Below are 12,588 nucleotides of genomic sequence, written 5' to 3'. Positions count from 1 at the left end.
TACTCACAGCCATTATTCTTTTGGTGTAGTTTTTGACTTTGGAATGTTATGGAAACAACAAGGATATTTAACCTCCTCTGGACAACCCATCAAACATGGCTCTCTGGTTTCTGATGTGCTGGAAGCCATCCAATTACCAAAAAAGTAAAAAGGGCTACTATTAAAATTCCTGAACATTCCTAATTTGACTCTCCAGAGAATAAAGGAAATTACTTTGCTGATGCAGCAGCCAAAAAGCATCACTTTAACACCAATTGTTGGATAAACTATAGAAGCAGTTATGTTGAAAATAAGCTCTATCAAGAAGGAGCACCAAGAGGCTTAAGAAAAGGCCTTACACTCCAGCCTGGGCAACAGAGCGAGACTCTGTCTCAACAACAATAACAACAACAACAAAAATAAAAAATGAAAACAAAGAAAAGGCCTCAAAGAGGGAAAAACAGATATGGCTAACTAAGGGGGAGGGAGATGCCCCTCCCCTGCTTGTAACTTATGGTATGGACTCAATGACAGATCTATTTTAACCTATGGGATTTCAATTTTCTATGTTATAGTACAAATATGAGCTCACTCACTGGGGACCTGATAAAATGATTGCTTGGGAAAAACAATAATACTGGAAACCTTTACCCACAGTAGCTTATAAGTTTTATGAAAAATATCCAATTTGTCCTAAATATAATCCAGGGAAGCCTCTTTATGATCTCAAGGGTAATTTTCTTTGCCCACTGGATCTTTTATTATTTGGCAAATGGATTTTATCCAATTATCTCCGACCCAAGGCTGTAAATATGTACAGGTTACGATTTGCTTGCCTTCTAATTGGGTTGAAGCATTTGCTTGCAGGAAAGCCACAGCACGAGCAGTAGAAAAATATTTATTGGAATGGATAATTCTCTCCTGGAGAATTCCTTCTGAATTATGTAGAAATAGACAAACTCACAAGAGAAATAGTCCATTCAATTTGCAAAATCTGGCCCATTTTCCAACATTTTCATTGTGCATGCTATCCCCAGTCCTCTGGATTAGTGGAATGAACAAACAGAATAATAAAATCTCAGTTGGAAAAATTAAGAGAATATTTTCATATTGCTTGGCCCTAGGCTTTTCCATCAATTTTGCTTAACCTAAGAGCAACTCCTTTTGGAAAACATCAATTATCCCCACATGAGATAATTACCGGTTGACCTATGAGATTAGGTGGAGGATTATATGAACCAAACTTGTTGATTATGGAGGATTATATGAACCAAACTTTGTTACTGTCAAGGATTAACTGAACTTCTCTTCCAAAAACCTAAATTGATAAAAGACTTTTTTACAGGGCTCTTCTAGTAGACGAGGATCTTAAGTATCATGATCTCCAGCCAAGGGATGACATATATTGGGAAAGACATCAGCTAACGGACTCTCTTGAACCTCATAGAAAGGATCTTACCAGATGCTGTTGACCAGTTATTGTGGAGTTAAATTGTACAACACTTTGCTGCTTGGAAATTTCTTCCACCAGATACCAGAATCATGACTCTCAAGCTCAAATTTCCACAGATCCGTGGGGCATGAAGACAATGCAGCCAAGCTCTTTGCTAAGGCCTAACATGTGTGACCTTTGCTCCAGTTCCTGATATGCTCCTCCTTTCCATCTGAGATCTCATCCTCTGGCCTTCACTGTCCATATTTCTATTAGCGTTTTGGTCACAATCATTTAAGTCTCTAAGATGTTCCAAATTTTCCCTTGTCTTCCTGTCTTCTTCTGTGCCCTCCAAACTCTTCTAACCTCTGCCTGTTACTCAGTGCCAAAGCTGCATCCACATTTTCAGGTATCTTTATAGCAAAGCCCCACTCCTCAGTACCAATTTTCTGTGTTAGGCTGTTCTTGCATTACTATAAAGAAACACCTGAAACTGGGTAACTTATAAAGAAAAGAGGTTTAATCGCTTCATGGTTCTGCAGGCTGTCCAGGAAACATGATACTGGCATCTGCTTCTGGAGAGTGCCTGGAAGCTTACAATCATGGGGGAAGACAAAGCAGAGGCTTGCAAATCACATGGTGAAATCAAGAGCAAGAGGACAAGGTGGGAGGTGCTACACACTTCTATACAACCAGATCTCACAAGAACTCACTCACTGTCATTAGGACAGTACCATGGAGGATGGTGCTAAACCATTAATGGCAAATTCACCCCATACTCAAATCATCTCCACCAGGCCCCACTTCCAACATTGAGGATTATATTTCAATATGAGATTTGGGCAGGGACACACATTCAAACTGTATCAGACATCAAATTTAATATTCTTCTGCACAACTCCTCAAGTCCATTCATGGATACTGTTGACTATACGACAACATATCATCACATCTCAACAGCTCCTAAGGAAATAATCTTAATTGCAATGACCATCTTGTTTCTCTGTGAAATTAAGAGATGTTAGCACAAGACAAGAGCCTTTCACTTCCCCAGAGGAAATAAAGGAGCTTTGGCATTCTCACTGACAAATCAGATGATGGCACTTTGTATAGGGGTGAAGAATGAAACAAGGGCATTTCAGAATTCCAATTTGATCCCTTATACCATATAATGCTAAATAAAAGTGACCTGTCCTCTTTGAATCCCTCAAATTACATTATTTGGTCTTCAAGTCTTCCTTTGGAAGATTTCAACCAAAACGGAGATATCACTTTATTTTCTGTAGTGTTATGAGCACCAATCAGAATTTCAAGACTATCACCTTTGCTTCACTACCCCCTTATCCCATTTCTAAGTAGGAGAAATACACAAATAGTGTGTCTTGTGTAGCCCATTCAGGGACACATTCTTTGTTTGTGCCAAGTCTGTGTTTTCAGACTATTAGTCCTAAAGCTTGACTCAGAATAAAACCCACTTTAAATTTGTTTAAGTTATAGCATCTGTTATTTAACCTTTCAGCTGACAGCACTTACTACTGCAAATCCTTATATATATAACTTATTTATCTTGTTTATTGCCTGATTTCTCTATTAGAATACATCCTGTAACAGAACAGAGGACTTTATTCAATGCTATATCCTCAGTACCCAAAACAGAGTCTGGTATATGGTTGGCACCCAATAAATACTTGATGAATAAATGAAAATGTTAGTGTTCAAAAGTTCACATGGTTAACATTGGGGACATTGCCAGTCCTGGCTGGAAAGGGTTGAGAAGTAAATGTTTTCATCACATTGCAACCCTGAGGGAAATCCAGGGCAGTCTCACTTTCCCTTTTAGAGTTCTTCCATATTCTCTTCCCTGCCAGTCAAATCCTGTAACCTCTTCTGATGATTGCAAGCACCCTCATTTGAATTCTTATCATTTTTTTTCCCTAAAACTACTGGCCTAAGACTTACAAAATGTTCAACAACTTATTGAAATATCACACATATTTAGAAATGCACAGAATTGGACAGGTTAATTTTTTACCAAGTGAGCACCTCCATGCAATTAATACTAGTTCAAAAAACAAATACTGTAAACTCTCTCACAGTTACTATTCACCTCCTACTTCCACGTCTTCGTTGGAATGATACTACTCCCCTTACTTATAACACCATAGATGAGTTTTCATTGTTTTGCACTTAATGGAAGCAAACCATGCATGTTCTTTTGTGTCTCACTTCTTTTGCTCAATGTTACATTTTGTGAGATCCATCTATCTTTTTGCTTATAGCAGTAGTTCTCTCATTTTCATTATTGTATGGTATTCAATTATATGAATATAGCACTATTAATTTGTCCATTCTACTATTGATGGACATTTGAGATTCATTTTGTTTGGGGCTATTATGAATAATGCTGCTATGAACATTCCTATGTATGTCTTTTGTGAACATATGGGTGCATTTCTGTTGAAATACACCTAAAAATGTAATGATTGATTCTGTTTGGTGAATATATGGGGGCATTTCTATTGATATACAGCTAAAAACATAATTATTAATTGAGTTTGTATTTTGTAGGGGTGATGGAAAACTTCCCCTCTGCCCTCTGAAGGTTTGCTGAAAATCAACTGACAAAGGCAGATTAATAGGAGAAAAGGCACACAAACATATTAGATCATAGTTTTATATGACATGGGAGCCTTCAGGATGAACACACAAAGATACAAGAAAGCAGTCCATTTTTATGCTTAGGTTCAACAAAGCATAGAAAGCTGTGTAGCAATATGATTGGACCAAAATGGCAAGAGCTTAGGCTAATAGACAGAGTGATGGATCTTAGCAAGGCTTGTCTGTCTGGATTCTTCTTAGCCTCTCTTTGCAGCATTACTTCCTTCTGGTTATAGGGGAGGACTCTCTCTGGAATGGGGATCTTATGATCTAAAATTAAACAGGGTAAGTCAAATAAATTTTGGCCAGTTTTTACACAGGAAGGTGGACAAAAAGTCAGAGTAATATTTTTAGATTTTATGGCTGTCTTTGGGCAAAAGGGGTTTTGGTTACTATGACTCACCTTGGGGGAGAGGGATTCTAGTTTCTATGGTTAGCCATTGCGGGGCACTGAGGGGCCAGAGACAGGAGAGCAGAAGAGCAGAGAGAAACTTGCTTCTGAGGCCACTTCTGAGGTCTTCACTTGGGTGGTATTGTTTTCTAAGCCCCCAAATTTGTTCTGCTTTAGTGGACATTGCCACATAGTTTTCCAAATTATTTTTACCAATTTACTCTCCCATCAGCAGTTTATGAGAGTTTCACTTGTTCCACATTCTTGCCAACATTTCGTGTTAGTTTTTCAATTTTAAATATTATTGTGGGTACACGTAGCTTCACATTGTGGTTTTAATTTTTATGTTTCCAATGACTGATGAAATTGGGCCCCTTTTCTATGTGTATTAACCATTTGAATATTATTTATTGTGAATTGTCCTTTCAGTTATTTGCCCATTTTTCTATTGGTCTTAACAGGTTATTTTATCTGGGGAAGACTGCAACTCAGATTCTCCTAACAAATACCCAATAGTAACACCTCCTTTCTGATTAACCATTCACCACCACTGATTTAGGTGTCTGAGGACCCTGCTACCAAGAACACTCGGACCTCAACCCCTCCCAGTTCATGGAATTCAGATATATTCAAATCTCTTATAGACTAGGGTAGCCACAATAGAAGGTATATTATAGAAACAAAAGAACAGTAAGGCTTTTTGATAACATTTTCCCTAAAATAACTGACATAGTAAGAAAGGACCAGGAACAGAGTTCAAGAATACTGTGGACTATGGTAGAGTGGCACGTGTAGATACCTGAATTCAACTCAACCACTGAGGCAGTATGTGCCCTAGGTGAGAAAGGCTGCATCTGGAAATTAAAGAAGCTGATTCACCATATATGGGAAAACGGCATTTTGCATGGTAAGAGTGATGTCATCTGGAAGGAAAACTGCCAGGAGGACCAATGTTTAACCCCTGCATAATTTAGTGTTCACAGCAAGATCTTTAAAAAATGCCCTTAGCATAGATACCCCATGATAAAGATGCTTATCCAACTTCCTCAGTGGTCATGAGTTTTTCAAGAAAGACGTGACCAGCTTTACATGTCTTCAGTCTAAAAGCTTGCTATATAAAGGATACTTTCTGGAGTGCGGTACAGGAATTCAGTTTCTTGTGCGTAGCTGAGACATCGCTTCTCTTCCTAAATTCCTATTAAATGTTTCTTTCTAAGAAACTGGATTTGTCCATCTCTTCCTTCAGTCTCTCAGCTCTTTTGCTTTTCGGGGTAGGTTGGCATAGACCTGCTCACTGTCGAACACTATTATAATACTGAAGGAAACCAGAATATTTCACCCCAAAATATACTTACTTTGCTTATTTCGAAATGTCTATTCAGAGGGGCTGCAAACACAAGAACAACCATGGAAATCTGTTTTATGAGGGGATATTTGCATCGGTAGAGGATGCAAACCTACATTGTTGAAGTGACAGCAGATGCAAACAAGTTTTTCTCAGTCCTTCTTATTCGTGTCTAGGAATGATCAACTCACAGGGAAAGAAACTAAAAGTCCAACACTTTAAATATCTGACGGAAACACTTTACCACAGGCCACCACCTTTTGTTTTTGAGGGAAGCTCTGAGATTGCCTGCGAGATTTCTATCAGCATTCACAAGATAGATTTTGCTTGCCATGATTTTCTCCCTTTACTGTCTCATAACCTGTTATACCACCTCCTCCCTCCACCCCCAGAAGTCCCAAACCCTTAGGCTTTCTGGAACTCGATAGTATAAAACTTCAGTCATCTGGCTCTTCTTTGATCTCACCCTTTTTGTATGACTCCCATCTTCATATGCACATAAACACATTTGTATATCTTTTTTCCTGTTAATCTGTTCATTTTTCATTTGTTTTATAGACTCAAATTATGAAAACTTTGGAAGAGAGATGGAAAAAATTCTTTCACTCCTACAATACATTGGGGGTAAAACATCCTACTGTGAGATTCCCTTCTATCCCAGACCAAATATGCCACAAATTGAATTTTTTTTAATTATGCAAACTTGACTATCGAGTTTCTCTAGTTTTGAAGAACAGTGAAACTACTTCAATTTCCTCCGAATTTTATTTTTAAAATGTATGAATATCAATAAAAGTTGAAGGAGTTTTATATTGAACATTTATATACCCATGGCCTAGAGTCTGCAAATAACACTGTACTTTATTTGCTTTATCACATATCTATTCATCTATCCATCCACTAATACATCTAATTTTGTATGCATTTCAGAGTAAGTTGTAGACATCAGTAAATTCCTCCCTAAGTACCTGAGCATGCATTTCATTAACCAGAGGTCCAGTATTGCAATTTCACCAATGTCAGGCAAGACAGATTCTGATCTCTCCAGCACCTACAGAAGATAAATGGCCAAGATGACTTGGAAAGGATTTCAGCTTCCCAGCTGTGGAACCTTAGGGGCATGGGGCAACACACACCTGCCTCAGCTAGTCAGCAACAAGAAGGGCTGATTTGTCAGCAAATAAAAGTAGTGTCACTGGTGACACATGAAGTTCAGAACTGTGGAGGTTTAGATAATAATTTAATGGAACCACATCTGTAATCATTGGCTTGCAAAACCTGCTTACATGCAATCATATGTCTCACCTCATCTCTCCTGTTAGAGTAAAAGTTAAGGAAAGAAGTTTGGAATAGTAGGAAAAAACAGGATTTGGGGCCCTGGAGATCTGGGGCACAAAACCTGGTCTTGAACAAGTTACTTCATTCTGCTAAGACTCAGTTTTTTATATATAAATAGGGATAATAATAGGTACATCACAGAATTGCAGTAAAATTAAATAAGGCTTTGTGTGCAAAGCTTCAGGCACAGTGCTGGGAACAAAAGAGGCAATTGATAAATTGAAGTTGTAGTTATTTTTCTAGTGCTATTATTACCAATAAACTCTTTGAAGGCAAGATCTTAACTCATTTGGTTTTTTCCCTGACTTGCTTAGCCTCATGTTGGGTTAACAATAGGCTCCAATAAATATTGACTACATGGAGAAAGGAATGCAGGGCTCCAAATTAGTCTGTGTGTTAAAAACTCAAGTAGGTAAATAACAGATTTGCATGACTTTCAGATCAGAATGAGAATCTGGTTGTATATGTGTTTATATTTGCTAAAAGCCATGCTAACATGTGCTACAAGTATAATTCTAATTGAGACCTTATTTGATGCTTTTAAGAAAAAACAATGATGAAAGATGCTGGAATAATTACTCCATTCATTGAATAGATGTGGCTTCTCTGACTTTCTCATCTTTCCTGTGCTTTGGAATTATTGTTCTTGACTAAATGTTACTTGATCCATTTTTTGTGCATGTTAGTGGCCAGCAAATCAGCTTCTAAGTGTTTCTTAATCACTTCAATTTGCATTCTTTTATATTTAGGGTCAGTGCTGAGTATGGATTCGGCTGAGAATCATTATGGAAATAGTATAACTGAACGCTTGACTTCCTTTTTGATTGCACGCTCTACCGATCAGTTGCAGCCTCCTGTGGACAGGCTTCTCAGACAAAGCAGTAGAAAGCAGGTAACATGGGTGCTAGACAAAAAAGTGTTCTTTGAGAAAATATCATGTCAACCCCATCCATCTGATCCCTTATGAGAGACAGACAGAGAGAGAGAGAGAGAGAGAGAGAAAGAGAAAGAGAGAGAGAGAGAGATCTAGAACATGTTAGTCTAGAAGAAATATCTATACAGTAATGCAGTTGATAGCTGTCTAAGAAGCAAAGGTTTTATTCTACTCTTCTGGTTCATTCTATAAACCCCAATCAGAAATCTGCCTAGCTAAATGACCTGGGATTTATTTAATGAATCTTCATTGCCTTGACTAATTGTTTTGGAATATATCTGTCCCATTATTCATCTCCACACTCTTTCTTATAGTCCTATCCCTGGAATGTGTAGTTTCATTATATGTTATATAAAATTGAGCTAATTTGGAATCTTCAAAGCATTACATTTAGGAACACTTGGGAGTCTGGAGAGCTAAGAAATTATGATCTCAGAATATTAAAGTTAAAAACTATAAGGCCAGGTGCAGTGACTCACACCTGTAATTCCAACAATTTGGGAGACCAAGGTGGGCAGGTCACTTGAGGTCAGGAGTCTGAGACCAGCCTGGCCAACATGGTAAAACCCTGTCTCTACTGAAAATACAAAAATTAGCTGGGGGCATTGTGGTGCATGTCTGTAGTCCTAGCTACTCGGGAGGCTCAGGCAGGAGAATCGCTTGTACCCGGGAGGCGGAGGTTGCAGTGAGCTGAGATCATGCCATGGCACTCCAACCTGGGCAACAGAACAAGACTCTGTCTCAAAAAATAAATAAATAAATAAAATTAAAAACTACAATCAGAAAAAGATCCCAAAATAAAACAAAATGAAATCAAAGCCTCTCCTACAGCTTTCATTATCAAGGATTGTGGGGCATGGAGTGTGGAGCTGTGGAATCAGGAAGAAACAGGGGACTATATCATGATAAGGGAACTATTAAACCTTAGCAAAAGTCTGCTTTTTAGGAGCTTCAGGCATTGTACACTCTTTCCTGTGGTATCATTCAACTATTAGGAAGTCAGTTAAATTTCCCAAGATTCTTTAAGAAAAGTATTTGTCTTCTATAACAATAGGACAAAATACCAGTAAAAATCTACATATCCATGGATTACATTTTTGCTGAATTTTAATTTTTGTTTGTTTCTGTTTATTTTGGTAGACTTTTGGTGGGGTAAGGGAATTAGTGTTTTTCCTGAAATTTCCAGATAATCACATCACCTTTCTGTTAGATTTTGGAGGAAACAATCTATCCTTCCAGAAGCATAAGAAAGAGTAGCTTTTGAAAAATTTAAAAACACTTGCTTGCCCATTGAGGAGGGCAAAATATATCTAGTGAATTTTTTTCAGCATTTTTTCTTAAAAAAAAAATAGTTCCAATCCTTTTCAAAGAGCCATTGTTTTGCCTCTCAGAGTTTGTCTCTGATAAGTTTTCAAGGGATATTCACAGTTGTCATAAACCTCCAAGAAGCTTCTTTTTATACCTTAATCTGAATTGTTTCATTTTGTGTGTGATTGTTTAAAAAAAAAAAAAAATCACTTAATATATCCAAAGCCTGAGAAAAGTGCTCATTGGTACTCAAGGGTCCTAAAGTATTATACTAGTCATTTCATTTTCAGTTTTAGTATTTTGAACTAATTTGTGCAGGATTATTTTTTGTTTCCCTAAAGGGTTTTCCTAATTAATCTAGACAAAGAGGCACTTCCAGTGACATAGTACAGTGTTTAAGGAAAAGCTGAGGTCACCTTGATTTTTATAAGTGATACGAAAAATGAGGTGAGGCTAAAAGTTAGTAACTGGGGCTCAGAACAAGGTTCCCCATCTTTATCTTAGCTTCAACAAGAAGTGCAGATACATGGTTTCTGAAATAAACTTCCTTGAAATCAGGGACCTACTTTTCATCCATTTTGGTATTTAGGTGATTTTCCATATCTTATTTTTATACAAAGGTATAATATTGCATAACACAGGGTTTCAAATATTTGACTTCCAAATGTTCTCAAATAAAACAATGAACCTATTTCTGCTGGAAACTGAAACCAATCATTTTGTAGAAAGCAAAGTATTCAACCTGTCTGATTTCAGCTTCATGAGATGCTGTAACAAGACTCAAGTCTCTAGAGACAATGTGAAGCTAAAAACAGAGGCAATTAAACGGATCTAGACCTATTTTATGGATAGATTTCCAATATCACAAGGTGAGGTCCAAGAATAGAGACATGTCTATTGTGTTCAGTTTGATTTTCACTAGTTTGTTTGATAGAGAATAACTTTGACAAGCCTAAGAATGGAATCCTCTCTCAGCAAGAAATTAAAGATAATTTATATCAAAGAATAAACTTTCATCAAGGAATTAAGCATCTGGGTGACCTTTGGAAAGATACTTCACTTTGCTGGGTTTCAGTTTCAGCATCTACAAAATTAAGGCTCCAAATTCTGTAATTGCTATTGTCCCTTCCAATTTTAAATTTCTATGATAACACTTAGCTCAAATAATTTACGCTTTAGTACTGATGCTGTAAGAGACCAATCAGAATTATCACATCTAATGAGACCAAGACAAGACTGTGAGGAATCATGAAAATACTTATTTTAGATTTGAATCAGGTCACACAGTTTACAGAAAGCTTTCATTCTTATCATTTCAGTGTCACTTTTTAGTTTCACAAGACTACACAGCTTGCAAGTCATAGATCTAGAACAAATCTTTTGATTCTAGAAACAGGATGCTGTTCATGATGATTTGCTATCTTTGTGATCATTTTGAAGTAATAGGGTGTAGACTTGGCTGTTAATGTCAACCTTTGACATTATAGTGAGCTTTCCTTTCTTTACATCTTAATAACTAATTCGCTCCCTTGTGATAACATGATGGTGACATAGGAGGAAAGATCTAGATCTTAATGTTTAGTGACATTGTCCTGGAATTACAATTGAACAAGCACTCCTCCTCTCTCTTTCTTTGTACTGCCATGAAGGACCAGTTGGTACAGTGGGCAGAGGATAGGCCCTACAAACAGAAATACTTCAAATCAACTATTTACTATGAGTGTGATTTGGGTAGAAACGCAGGCTTTTTGTTTATGAAGAAGAATCCACCTCAAAAAACCTGAAGACACTGGTGTATGAATGTGTATTTCAGTGCTTGTACATACTAGACCTTTATTATATGTTGATTTTCTATCCTTTTCCCCAGAGGCATCATAGAATTTTAACATTTAAAATGCCCGAAATCCCTTAGAGATAGAAAAGCATAAATCTGGCTCTAAACCCAGACCTAGCTTTACTATATAACTGGGTGATTTTGGGGATGTTCTTTAAGCCCTCTGGGCCTTGGTTCCCTCAGTTATACAAAATGTGTGTGTGTGTGTGTGTGTGTGTGTCTACCAACCTACAAAAAGATTATTATAAAAATTATCCTCTGCTCTTCTACAATGCTTATTTTTATAGTGTGAATTAGTTTATGTGTGATTGTTATACAGGGAATTATGCCAGTATAATTCAGAGGTCATGTTGGTTTATAAACTTTTTTTCCAGCCTATGCTATTTTACACCACTAAGAAACTACAGCTGAATGCAAAGTACACCAACATAGCTAAGTACAGTGAGCCTCAGAGGAACAGAGTAGTGTATGTTATGCTCATTTCCCCCCACATTCTGCCTCTTGACTCAGTTTTGCCATGTGTTCTGTTTTGAAGTTGTTATTGAGCAATTTTTCCTTAACTCAGCAGCTGTGCCCCTCTTTATGCCTCAGTCCATCAAGCCATCTTTACCTTTTTTAATAGATGAATTCTATGCCATTTTTACTAAGCTAGTATTTTAAAAATTAAGATAGTGCTTGCATTACAAAGTTGAATAGGTTTTGAGCGGTCTTCCCAAAGTCTATTGTTCTATTATACTGCTATTTTTAGAGTACAAGTTTACAGAATGTGTTTTATTTGCACAACCACATTCTATATAAATACCTATAAATCAGACAACATATGTAAAAGACCTAGCACATTGCCCAGCACACACATTTTTAAATACCAGAATCCTTTTCTTTTAAGATGGCAGTATTCTCCAAAACGCAGAAAAAAATGAATTTAATGAAATTTAGGGTATCTTGGAGACTGGGTGGTGTTTTCTGAGTCTATGGAAGACAGTACAATTCATACTAACATTGGCTAAAAGCAAAAACTGTGAACATTGGTGCAAAATGCCCTGGGAGTTATTTATGACTTGATATAAAGAAACTTCAGGTCAAGCCCCCTGGCTCATGCCTGTAATTCCAGCACTTTGGGAAGCTGCGGCGGGCGGATCATGAGGTCAGGAGATCGAAACCATTCTGGCTTACACAGTGAAACCCCGTCTCTACTAAAAATACAAAAAAATTAGCCGGGCGTGGTCGCGGGCGCCTGTAATCCCAGCTACTCGGGAGGCTGAGGCAGGAGAATGGCGTGAACCCGGGAGGCGGAGCCTGCAGTGAGCCAAGATCAGGCCACTGCACTCCAGCCTGGGCGATAGAGTGAGACTCCGTCTCAATAAACAAA

Source organism: Theropithecus gelada, chromosome 2, assembly GCF_003255815.1.
Source record: "Theropithecus gelada isolate Dixy chromosome 2, Tgel_1.0, whole genome shotgun sequence".
NCBI lineage: Eukaryota > Metazoa > Chordata > Mammalia > Primates > Cercopithecidae > Theropithecus > Theropithecus gelada.
The sequence above is the reverse complement of the archived record's forward strand: the minus strand, read 5'-3'. Positions refer to the sequence as shown.